Source organism: Ceratotherium simum, chromosome 21, assembly GCF_057802395.1.
Source record: "Ceratotherium simum simum isolate JZ-2026a chromosome 21, ASM5780239v1, whole genome shotgun sequence".
NCBI classification, from domain to species: Eukaryota; Metazoa; Chordata; class Mammalia; order Perissodactyla; family Rhinocerotidae; genus Ceratotherium; species Ceratotherium simum.
In genome coordinates this window covers 29142047-29155818 of record NC_141920.1, presented here as the reverse complement: position 1 = coordinate 29155818, position 13772 = coordinate 29142047, and the positions used below count along the sequence as shown (strand labels likewise).

The 13772-nt window shown below is 40.5% G+C and overlaps 1 protein-coding gene across 1 annotated transcript in view; it reads right to left on the bottom strand.

The window, feature by feature from the left end:
- The window catches only part of PSMF1 (proteasome inhibitor subunit 1), a 39992-nt gene that overhangs the window by 2676 nt on the left and 23544 nt on the right, over positions 1-13772 (bottom strand). The gene's annotated exons all lie outside the window — the stretch shown is intronic.

Genomic DNA, 13772 nt, shown 5'->3' with positions numbered 1-13772 from the left:
AAGAACTTTTAGATCAGAAAAATATTATTCTAAAACCCCAAACCAAAAGCTCAGATTTGAAAGAGTCCAAGGATGGAGTGAGACGGGTGGTCACATACAGCCGGAACAGTGCTTCTCAACCTTCTGTTCATTATGGCCCCTGCATGGAACTTTAATACCACAGCTACTATGTATCTGTTTATGCACTGTAGCCCATTGGAGGGCCACAAACCATTGTAATCTCTAAGATTTTTTTTACCCCCTACCAAGAACTAATTTTTGTCCTCATTGAGAATGCATGAGCTAGGACCATAAATGAGTGCATGCTTTCTGGAGAGCAATTCCATACTATATAATATATACACACACAAAATGTATCTATCTTTCAAAATTCTTATATATCTTTATATTCTTTGATTCAGTAATTTTACGTCTAGGTTTCTACCTTAAGGAAAGAATACAGAATTCAAATTAAAAATATCACCATAAAGACTTTAATCAAGGGAACTGGATTGGCCTAAATGGGGACCAGTTAGACACATTATGATATATCCCTAAATGCAGTTGTGGAAACAATCTTAGAATATTTTAAAGTAATGTGGAAAAATGCTTATGCTCTAGTGTTAACTGTGGGGGGAAAGAGGATTATCAATAGCCTAGGAAATCAACTGTGAAAAATGTGTGTGTGGGTGTGTATGTATAAATAAAACTAGAAAGAAGCATACTGAAATATAAACAGTGACAGTTTTTCCTGGGTGGTGAGTTTCTTCTTTATACCTTCCTGGTTTTCTCTATAAAGGATATGGACACAGATACAATAAAACAAAAAAAATTTAGTGTTTGAAAAAGCATGCTTTGGAATCTGCTTGGAGCCCCAGGAAACAATACAAACCTGACACTTCTGGGGCACCTCGAGTTCCTCCCAGACTTCAGGAAAGTCTTGTAAACAGCAGCTAATCTAAGCTTACAAGTAAGAAGCCATTAATTAAACAACTGGGAAAAAATCCAAAAGTAGGTGCTTCTCCAGTCAGTTCTACCTAATGCAATGGAAACGGTATTGTGATTTAGGTGGATGTGGCTAGGTTTCCAAGGGAACAAATTTCTCCTGACCTAGGTTAGTGTTCCCAAAACATGGTCCGTGGAGCTGGTAGTCAAAGTTTCTGGTGGCCTCCAACATTCTGCCTTACTGCACAGACCAGGTGGTGCCAAAGGGCAGTGAGCATCTTACCTATCCCTACAGAGCAGCAAACAGAAGGGGCTTCTAGTAGGCTATAAAAATGCCTGGGAGAACAGAGCCTTGACGGCTCCTGACACATGCAGCTGTCTTTATTTTTCTTTCCTGGGTCACAGAGTGTGGGGAGGGGAGGAAAAACAGAGAACAATGGAGGTTAGAAAGGCAGCTGCGAGGCCCTCTTCTACAATTTGTGTACTTGAAATTGTCAGCATATCCTTTAGGTTCACACTCAACACAGCCGCATTGTAAAACATGCACACTTCTGTGACCTCATGATGTACCTGCTTAGAATCCATTTTTAAAATAGTCTCAGTCATGGATGTGCTGAATGAGGTTCTGGGCATTTTACAAAAAAAGGTAATTTTTGTACATGGTCTCTGAAATCAAGCCCCTATGACTTCATCTGGTAATCAACTGAAGGAAAGAGTGTTTTAACCAACCCTGTAGGCAAAACTGCCTGGGCCCAATGGGCAGTATGTCCCCATTCCATAAGGGGCCCCTCCAAGGGATCTGAGGGTGATCCTGACCACACAACTTCCCCCTTATGGGTTCCCTTCTCCTCTTTGATAAAAACAAGCCTCTTTTGGGCACACAAATCCAGGTGACATCATTCTAATGGCTGAGGTCTAGTGAACTGGAAGGGCCTCAGGACTGGGAGTCAGAAGATGGGCCTGGACTCTGGATAGGGGATTAGCTTAGCTGGCTGGCAGAGGTCTGTCACAAACCTCTGCATCTCAGTCTTTTAAGATGTAAAATCTAAGTTGTAATACTCACAGGGTCTCCATGATGGTGAAAGCAGTACTGGATATGAACAGATTTGTTGACAAGAAAGGCTTGAAGAAGAGAATAACATCAGCCGCCATTTACTGAGAGCTTGCTCTGTGTCAGGCACTGTGCTAAATTTAGTTTTTAAAAGATTAATTTTTAAAATTTTATTTACTAAATAGGCAATGCATTCACCAGTTTCAAAATTAAAAAATAAAAAAGGATACACAGGTCTATAATCTTAGGCTAGATGTGTTGTGGAATTCGGACTTTTCCATATTTTATAGAGGTCAGATGGGCACACCTAATGTGTATTGTGTAACACTCCCAAGCAGCACCCTGTAACCAGTACCCTAGTATTTCTGCAAAATGAGTGAGTATTCACAAGTAAGTGGGATAAATGAATATATAAGGAGCTTCATGCCACTTCAGGTTGGGTTGTGCTCCCAAACAAGGTTTGGCACCAATTTTATGAAAAGAAACTTGGTTTTCAGAACTCTTTTGATTCCAGAACTGTAGATAAGAGATGGTGAACCCTTAAAAGTAAAAAAATCTCCCCCTCACTCCTGTCTCCCAGGCTACCAGGTCTTCCCACAGACAACTAACAACATCAGTTTCTTGAATGTCCTTCCAAAGATACTCTGCATATATGAGCAAATATGTATCTCCCCTACTTGTTTAACAGATGGATGTGCCGAGCTCCTTATATACATTATTTTAGTTCATCTTTGCAGCAGCCTTCTGAGTATGTATGATTCTTATTCCTATTTAACAGATGAGGAAACCAAGGTTCAAGAAGCAAGGTTTCTTGCACAAGGCCACACAGGCAGTAAGTGGCCAAGACAGGTTTCGTACCAGGTCTGCCCAACTTCAAAACCCGTGCTCTTTTTATCGGTGTGTTGAGATCATTTACATTTAATGTCATTTAATGTGATGCATTTAGATTTAGATCTACCATTTTATTATTGCTTTTCCAATTGTTCCCTGTTTCTCATTTCTCTGTCTCCTCTTTTTTTAAAATTCAATTTGAATCTTAGTGTTTTTCACTAGATCACTTTGTATGTTTTTTCCAGTGGTTGTTTGAGGGATTACAATATACTTACTTAACTTTTCACAGTCTACTTAGAAACAGTATTTTACCATTTAAAGTGGAAGGTAGAAACCTTACCAGCATACACAGGTCCTTTTATTCTCCTCCCTTTATGTTGCAGATGTCATATATTAGATCTACATACACCAAAATACAATTTTTGCTTTCAACTATAAAACTATAAAACGTAGAAACTTCAAGAGAAGAACAGTCTATTCATTCAGATATTTATCATTTCTACTGCTCTTCCTGATGTTCCAGTTTTCCATCTGGTATCACTTCCCTTCTGTCTGAAGAATTTCCTTTAGCAATTCCTCTTGAGAAGATCTGTTGACTACGAACTTAGTCACCTTTCACTGAGAACATCTTAATATCCTTCAAAAATAAAGGTGAAATATTTGCTGGATATAGAATTCTGGGTTGACAATTCCTTTTTCTCCACACTTCCAGAATCTTGGTCTACTTCTTCCTGCTCTCCAGTGTCTGGTGAGAAATCCACAATCATTCACATTCCTCTGTAAGCGATGTGTTGTTTTTTCCCAGCTGCTTTCATGATTTTTTTTTCCTTCATTTTTAGTTTTCAGCAGTTTGATTCTATGTCTGGGCGTGGACTTCTTTGGGTTTATCCTATTTATGGTTTGCTGAGCTTTCTGAATCTGTAGGTTTACGTCTTTTGCCAAATCTGAGAAGTTTTCAGCCATTATTTTCTCCAAATAATTTTTCTGTACTGTACTCTTTCTTCTCTCCTAAGACTCTGAGGGCCCAATGTTAGACCTTTTATAATTGTCCCACAGGTCCCTGAAGCTGTTTATTTTTAAATCTTTTTTCTCTCTGTTGTTCAGACAGGATAATTTCCATTATCTATCTTCAAGTTCATTAACTCTTTCCTCTGTTATCTGCATTCTGATACTCATTGATCCAGTGAGGTTATTCTGATCATTTTTCAGTTCTAAAATTTCCATTTGGTTCTTCTTTATATCTTCTATTTCTTTGCTGAGACTTTTTATCATTCCATTCATTTCAAGACTGTTTGCCCTCACTTCTTGGAGCATTTTTATAATAGCTGCTTTCTGTCTTTGTCAGATAATTCCAACATCTATGTCATCTTGATATTGGCATCTGTTGACTGTCTTTTTGTGAGCTGCAATTTTCTTCGTTCTTTGTATGCCCAGTAATTTTGGATTGTATTCCCCGATATTTTGAACATTTTGTTATGAGGCTTTGGGAGAATCCTAATATTTTTGTTTTAGCAGGCAATCAACCCAGCTGAGTTTGGGCTCCAAGTTCTGGTTTCAACATCAGTACCATTTTCAAAGTCTTTGCAGTGCTGTTCAGTTCTCTACTGTGTATGTGCTATCCAGTGGTCAGTCTGAGACCTTGTAGTGGGCTATCTTAACCTGTAGTTTTTTGTTCTCAAAGTCTCTGGTATGATATTTGGGAACAGATCCACTTATGTATAGTTTGCAGGTAAGGCCAGGAGTCCATAAACAACTTTATGGGGTTGCTTTCTGAGCTTCTCCCTTTCTGTGATCTCCTCGGTGCTTTCCAGTTCCCCGGGGCTCCCTTTTTGGTCCTCTGGCCAGAAAGCTGGGGCTTTATTTATCACGCTCTGCCATGTACTTCCATGACTATGCCTGTGTCCACATGCCTGTGTAAAGCAATGGGAGGAACAAAAGAGGACAAAACGCAACAGTGGTTCACCCCATACTCTTGAGACAAGTCTTCTTACCGGAAAGGAAGGTTCTTCTCCCCCAGTTTTAGGTGTTTGTGGACTGTCACAGGCTCGGGTATAGAAAAATGGAGAAAAGGAAGAGCAGACACGGGATATTTTTTCCACTCTCTCTGGGCATTAGTAGTAGATCCCTTTCCGCTCCTTTAGCTAGAACTGGAGGGCTCTCCTGGAGTGCTCTCCTGGAGTGCTCTCTGTTCATGCCAATGTCCACTTCCTCATTTGGGGCTTTCTTGAGTTCAAAATGGAGAACATCGAAGGAGGACAATGGTGAATTCACTGCCAGTTTGGTGGTACTTCAAACTCTGGTCTTCTCCAATCTACCTGCCACTGCTCTTCAGAGTTCTCACATAGCTACTCCATGCATTCTGTATAGCTGCAGTCAGTGGGAAAGTCAGGATGGAGTGTGTTTACTCTAGAACTCCTAAACCCAAGCTCTTAACCAGGACAGAACACCAATACGGCTGCCTTCAACACAGCAGCTGATCTGCGCCCATAGGGGATTGCTGGGTGTGAACATGAAGCTCTCAATCTGCACATGAGGCTTCTCTAGGAGTGCTTGCTGTGGTTTCACAGAGCACCCAGCAGCAACGACCTGAAGATTTCCAGACCCTAAGCCCCGGGTGGGTTTTCACAGCATTTTTTGAAACTCCTAGGCCAGTTCTGCTCAAACTGTAATGTGCACATGAATCGGTGGGGCATCTTGTTAAAATGCAGGTTCCAATTCAGAAGATCAAGGGTGGGACCTGAGACTCTGCATTTTTCACAAGCTCCCAGGTGATGTAACTCTGCTGGTCTGAGGAGCACAAACAGGCTGTTTCCCAGTCAGGGTACAAGTTCAGCTGGGGAATTTTGGTGATCTGGGTTTATTTACCTTGTTCTGCCAAGTGTGGAAATCCAGGACTAGGGAAATGGAGATAATGGATAACCATAGACAAGAGTGTGTGTACATACACATGTACAGCACCAGTTACAGTGCTCAGAGCAAGCAGGGCACTAAACCTTTCCTTTTCCCCACCCTGAGGATATCCTATGAATTCAAAGGTGAATCAGGGACTGAGAACTGTTGGGAAATACTGCATTTAGACAAAGGGAACAAAGATTTTTAAAAGAAAGAAAAAGAGAAAAGATATGCATAAATTATACTACAAAATTTTAAGAAAATGTGACCCACAATCTGACTTTAATGATTTTTGCTATTCTTTCCTAGTCTTCCTTCATTAGCATGTTTGTATACAATTAAATTATTATAAACATAATTTTAGATTCGTGTTTTCCTGCACTATGTCCCCTATTTCCCAAGTTGTCTTTGCTATTAATATTTTTAATGGCCAAGTAATATTCACTCAAGTGAAGCAAATTTTTTAAACTTACTTCATCTTATACCGTAGGCATTGATATTGCTTCTGGTGTGTGTAACTAGAAATAATACTGTAATTAATAACCTCTGTGCATACAGTTTTTTCTGTATTAGAAATCAATAACTGTTACCCTTTGCCTGTCCTACCACTGTATGACAGGAACATACAACCTGTTTCTCTGGTCAACAGACAGAAAGGAGTTGTGCTCATTTAGTTATGCTGATTTAGAGGGTGAGATTTGGGTCCTTCAAGCTGATGAGATTTAGATAAGATTTTAGACTGAGCTGATGCAGTAATGGGATAAGACTCTTGAAAATCTTGGGCAAGGGGGAATGTACATTGCATTTGGGAAGCCAGAGGGTAGACTCTGGTAAAATTTCTAGAAATGGCCCCCTCTCAAGACTCCACACCCCTGAACCCCCAGAACCTGTGAATGTGATGAGAAATAACTCCTGTGATTGTTTTACATTATATAGCACAATTGACTTTGAAAAGGGGAGATCATCTGGGTGGGCCAATCTAATCACACGAGCCCTTAAAAGCTGAGAACTCTCTCTGGTTGATGGCAGAAGAAAAGGCAGAAGGGAAGATTTGAAGTATGAGAAGCACTTGACACGCTGCTGCTAGCTTTGAAGATGGAGCAGGCCAAGCGAGAAGAAATACAGGAGGTCTTAAGGAGCTGAGAGAGAGGCCCCCAGCCAACAGCCAGCCAGTGAGGAATCGGGACCCCAGCCTTACAACAAGGAACTGAATTTGGGTTCAGTTAACTTACAAATATTATGGGGATGATGCTGTAGGGTATGAAGACATATCCTCTACCCTCTCTGGGTCCTTCTAGCTGGGCTATGAATTAAAACGATATGAGACAGAATAACAGGAGAAAATCAAACAAAGCTTTATAACATGTATACATGGGAGAGACCCAGGAAAAACTGGGTAACTCAACAAAATGGCAGAGGCTCTCATCTTAAATACCATCTTCAGCTAAAGACAAAGGAGGATGTTGGGGGTAGTGGTTTGGGACTTCAAAGGGGAGGAAGGAAATTCACATGAAGATGGAAAAGCACATGGGCATAGCAAGGATCTACCAATACCCGGAGTTATCGATGGTGATGGCCTGTCCTGGGGGCAGGCCTCCCATCTTAAATTTCTTTTAGACAGTTAGTGGGGGGAGGTCAAAGTTTCTTTCAGAGTCTTTTGTTCTTGAAAATAATCAAGGTAAAGAGACATATTTTAAGGTGGACAATTCTGATTCCCCACAACGCTTTTCTAAATAATTGAAAAGAAAAATGAGACTAACTCCAGCAATGGCAAGGATAGGGAAATGACATCACAATATAGTGGGAATGCCAACTAATATAACTGCTTAGGAGGGCGACTGTGAACTATGTATCAAAATCTTTAGGGCCGGCCCCGTGGCTTAGCGGTTAAGTGCCCACGCTCCGCTGCTGGCGGCCCAGGTTCGATCCCGGGCGCGCACCGACGCACCGCTTGTCCGGTCATGCTGAGGCCGCGTCCCACATACAGCAACTAGAAGGATGTGCAGCTATGACCATACAACTATCTACTGGGGCTTTGGGGGAAAAAAAATAAATAAATAAAATTACAAAATCTTTAAAAAGAGGCTTAGTCCTTAATGTAGTAATTCTACTTTCAGGAATGCATGCTAAGGAAATATTCAGAGATCAGCTCTAAGTTGCATAAAATGTTCACTGAAGCGTTAGCTATGGTAGCCCAAAATTAGAAATGACTTAGGCTAAAAAAACCCTTGCATCATCCTTGATTTTTCTTCCCTTCGTTAAGCCAACCCATCAGCAAGTCCTGTCAGGTATACTTCTTTTTTTTTTTTTTGTGAGGAAGATCAGCCCTGAGCTAACATCCATGCCAATCCTCCTCCTTTTGCTGAGGAAGATCAGCCCTGAGCTAACATCTATTGCCAATCCTCCTCCTTTTTTTCCTTTTTCTCCCAAAGCCCCAGTAGATAGTTGTACGTCATAGTTGCACATCCTTCTAGTTGCTGTATGTGGGACACCGCCTCAGCACGGCGTGACAAGCGGTGCGTCAGTGCACGCCCAGGATCCGAATCCAGGCCGCCAGTAGCGGAGTGCATGCTCTTAACCGCTAAGCCATGGGGCCGGCCCTGGTATACTTCTGAATTAACGCCAGATCATTTACCTAGTCTGTCAGCACCTACCACCATTATTGTTTGCCAGAGTGCCTGTGTCAGACCCTTACCTGGTCTTCCTGTTTCTACTCTTGTCCCTCTATACCCCATTCTCTACAAAGGAGCCAGAGGGATTAAAAAAAAATGTAAATAACATGAAGTCCCTCCCTTGTTAAACACACCCAGTGGCTTCCCACTGCTCCTGATCTCGACCCCAAGGCTCTACATGAACTGGCCTGTGCTTACCCCTACAGTGTCATCTCCCATCTTTCTAGAAACCCTACCCCATTGGTTTACTGTGCTCCAACCACACTAGCTTTCTCTGTCTTGAACACTCCAAGCCAACATAGTTTCTTTTGAAGCAATTGCTGATACATGTGTCAAAAGGAGGAAATACTAAAAGCTGAATCCTATTCCAATGTTTATGAGCCATGTCGCTTTAGGCAAGTTAATGAACCTCTCTGTGCCTCAGCTTTCTTTTCTATAAAAATGGGAATAACAACAGCACCTACCTCGTTCGCTTGTTATGAGGATTAAAAGAGATTTTACCCCTAATCTAAGTGCTCAGCACACAGTAAGGGCTCAATAAATATTAACCATGTTAGTTGTCAGAATCTAACTGGGATTTCTGCAAAGAAAAAAAGTCAATGGCCAAAAGAGTCCCAACTAGATAACTTTCTACCCAAAACATTTTGATGGCTCCCATCACCCCAGGCTCAAATCCAGCTCCTTAGCACATAAGGCCCCTTGTGATCTGGTGCTCACATTCACCTATTCTCCCCTCACGTGCCAGCACAAGTGAAATATACTTGTAAAATGGGGATAGCTGATCTCATGGGGTTGAGAAGATTAAATATGAGCATGTGGAGCAAATGCCTGGGATGTTGTCTGAAATACTTGGCACTCAATAAACAGTAGCTATATAAATATTATTGAACTAACTTTGCCTCCATGGGAAAAAATCAAACAGATCAGGATTATTTGGTTTCAAGAGGAAAAGAATGAAGGTAAATTTTTTTTTTTTTGGTGAGGAAGATTGGCCCTGAGCTAACGTCTGTGCCCATCTTCTTCTATTTTGTATATGGGATGCCGCCACAGCATGGCTTGATGAGCGGTGCGCAGGTCTGCGCCCAGGATCCAAACCTGTGAACCCTGGGCTGCCAAAGTGGAGTGCATGAACTTAACCACTATGCCACTGGGCCAGCCCCAAGGGCAAATTTTAATAGGAAATAAGTTTCACAAGTAATGAAAAATGAAAGTTGAATTATTAAGGTAGCATAGGTAGAGGATAATTCTTTTCATAATATGGTGCTGGATCAACTGGATATCAATATGGTAAAATATGAATCTATCTTATACCACACATAAAAATTAATGTCAAATGGACTGTATATCTAAATAAAAGGTAAAACAACAAAGCTTCTAGGAGAAAATATATGAGAAATTCTCCATGATCTTGGGGTAGGGCAAAGATTTCTCAAACAGATCAAAAGCATGAAACATAAACAGAAAGCATTGATAAGATAGATTACATAAAATATTAAGAACGTTTTAATTAAAAAAACAAAACACCATTAACAGAGTGAAAGGGCAGGCTACAGAGTGAAGATATTTGTAACACATATATCTGACAAAGGACTTAAATCCAGAATATATAAACAACGCCTACAAATCATAAAAAGGCAAGATAACCCAATAGAAAAATGGGTAAGAGACTTGAACAGACTATTCACAAAAGAGTAAATCCAAATGGCTTGCAGACATGAAAAAAAAGAAGATTCAAAATCTGGTCCATGGAGCCCTGGGCGGGCTGCTGAGACTCTCATTTCAGGGGGTCCAGGAGGTCAAAACTATTTCATGTTAGAAGCTATTTGCTTTTTTCACCATGTTGATATTTGAACTGATGGTGCAAAAGTAACGGTGAGTGAAACTGCTGATGCCCTGGCATGAATCAGAGCGGCAGCACTAAACCTGCCGGCACGGAGTCCTCTCTCACCAGCCACCCCCACACACACCCAGTCTCACTTTAGACTGTCCTGATGAAGTAGTAAAAATCACCAAGCGTTCTAAAATAGCAATCTTTGAGTACACTTCTTTTTAATGTTCTGTGTGATAAAATGGGAAATATGCATAAAGCATTTTTTTTGCCTACAGAAATACAGCGCTGTCTCAAAGAAAAGTACTTGTGCAGCTGTTGAAATCGCTAGCTGCAGTAACCATTTTTTCATGAAAAACATATTTTACTTGAAAGAATGACTGACAGACAAACCCTGGTTATTCAGACTTGGCTACATAGTAGACATTTTCGTGTAAACAATGTGAGCCTTTTACTTCAAGGAAAACAACTGACGGTATATGTTGCCAATCATAAAATTCAAGCTTTCAAATGAAAATTAGCAATTTGGAAATTTCTATTCACCACTAGTTTGATGGCTTCTCAGTACTAATGCTGATGAGATCTGTGATTTTATTGACTGTGATTCTTTGACATTGTGTAAGAAAATGTGTCAATGTTTAGCAGATCTGTACCTCTCAGTGAACCAATATTTTCCAAATGATCAACACGTGATCTTCCAATTTCACGCATGGGTAAAAAAGATCCATTCAAAGGGCACGACAGATAGAACAGTCGATTTTAATGTAATAATGTACTGATATAGATTCAGATTCTATATTGCAACTAACTCTTAAAGAAACTATCACTTGTCAAGTTTTGGTGTACAGTGGTCCCCCCTTCTCCATGGCGGATACGTCCAAGACACCCAGTGGATGCATGAAACCATGGACAGTACTGAAGGCTATATATACTGTTTTTTCCTATACATACATACCTACAATAAAGTTTAATTTATAAATTAGGCACAGTAAGAAATTAACAACAATAACTAATAATAAAATAGAACAATTATAACAACAAACTCTAATAAAAGTTACTGTAGATCTTAGCAACCTCAGAATGTGATTTTTTTCCTTTCCTTATTAAGTCAAGAACTTTCGCCTTTTCACTTAAAGGAAGCAGTTTAGGGCTTCTCTTTGGCATATCTGAATTGCCACCATCACTACTCTTGTACTCTGGGGACATTATTAAGTAAAATAAGGGTTATTTGAACACAAGCATTATGATACCACCAGAGTCAATCTGATAACCAAGACGGCTGCTAAGTGACCAATAGGTGGGTAGCATACACAGCACGGACGCGCTGGACAAAGGGGCGATTCACGCCCTGGGCAGGATGGTGTGGGACGGCACGAGATTTCATCATGCCACGCAGGATCGCGTGCAATTTAAAATGTACAAATTGTTTATCGATGGAATTTTCCATTTAATATTTTTGGAGTGAGGTTGACCACAGGAAAATGAAACCGAGGATCAAGTGCGACTACTGGAATGCAAAGAAGAATTATTTGAAAAGATTTATTAAACTACTCCTCTCTTTTCCAACAACCTGTATTAAGGCTTCCACAAAAACAATTATCACCTGTAGACTAAATGCAGAAGCAGAAATGAGAATCTAACTGTCTTCTACGCCAGATATTAGAGAGATCTGCGACAATGTAAAACAATATCACTCTTCTCACTAAATTTTTTGTTTTGAAAATAGTTATTTTCATAAAATTTCTATTTTACGTTAACACATAATGGGTTTATTGCTATTTTTAAATGAATGAATAAATGTGTACTTTTAAAAATTTCAGCTACGATTTCTAATATGATAAATATTGATAGATATAACCCAAACAAGAGCTCTTTGGGTTCCTCATTAATTTTTGAGAGTGCAAGAGAGTTCCTGAGACCAAAAAGTTTGAGATCCGTCAGCATAAGAAATGTAACTCTAGGAAGTAAAAGAAAAATTTATATACAGATGTTCATAGTATACTATTTCAAATGAAAAATTGGACATGCTTGAAATACCCCATGGATGTTAGGCAAACTGTAGCATATCAGTAAAATAAAATATCAGATACTAAAAAAGATACGTTCAGCACTTTAGTAAATGAATGATGAAATCTTTTTTTTTTTTTTTAATTTTTTGTTTATTGCAGTAACATTGGTTTATAACATTGTAAAAATTTCAGGTGTACATCATTGTACTTCTATTTCTGCATAGATTACATCATGTTCACCAGCAAAATACTAATTACAACCCATCACCACACACATGTACTGAATTATCCCTTTCACCCTCCTCCCTCCCCCCTTCCCCTCTGGTCACCACCAATCCAATCTCTGTCCCTATGTGTTTGTTTATTGTTGTTATTATCTACTACTAAGAGAATGTAGACCACAAAATATTGATAGCATTTAAAAAATAAGTAAAGATACAGACTGACTGGGATTGAAAATGAATTTTGAATGACATAAGAGCTTTATATCTAAGGGTTTATTTTTAGCAAGGCTGGTTAAGCATAGGAAAAACTGGTTTCTCAAAACAAGCAACAGGATTTGGGGCATACAGTCTCCTGACTGAGGACAGATGGAGCAAAGGGAATGGGTTAGAATTGTAATGACAACCACAAAAAGAGTTAGGCTTAGATAAAAAAAAAAAACCATCCCTTACAGATGGGCTGTTTTCAGTAATTCTTCCCTAGAGATCTCAAGAGTAGCACAGACCTACTTTTCACCCTCAATTCTCCATCACAGTGGAATATCCTCTCCATCTACACTCCTAGCCTGGAAGCATCCAGCATCAAATCAGCAGACCAGTACTCTGTGATAAGCTCCAGACACACGTCACCACACATTCAGGGAAGCAAATCTCTTTATGCACTAAGGCAGACATCCCATCTTCGGTCTGCATCTGGAGGTTTCCAGGTGTGGGATAAGCAAGATGGGGGCATGGAAGGCGAGAGGTGAGACAGAGGACTGTGTCCTGTGGGAAGGGGCAGAGGCTGCTTTCTCCTACTCAGAGCACAAGCCAAGGCTGTTCAGTGACAGGGTAATTAACACCCCGCCTCAGCCAGATGGGCTGCTGTGCTGCTCTTTCCCTTCTTCCTGCCCTAAGGCCTCACCCCCAAATCAGGCATTTGAGGGAAAAACAAAAAGGTGCAAGTCTTGAGCGCCTGGTTGCCCAGCAACATGGTGGTGGGGGCTATAATAAAGGAATCGATGTCATTATAGACATCTGTGCTGACAGAGGAAGGGGACTGGCAAGGACTGGGGGTGGAGGGAAGCGAGGTGACCATAGAGGGAAGACCTGGCGGGCTGTCAACTCGCTAGCGGCTGACAAAAAGCCTCCTAAACATTCCGCCTCCTCTTGCAATCATCTCATCCAGTTCAAGTCCTAGTCCTGGGAGACAGGCTTGCTTGAGACAGACCTAACTGAGAGGGTGGAAGTGGATGGATTTTTCTCCATTATCAGTGGGCACTCACTACAGTGAACTGGTACACACAAATTAACTATTACATGAACTAAAACTGAAGGGTGCAGTGGGGAAAGCAAAAGCTTCTG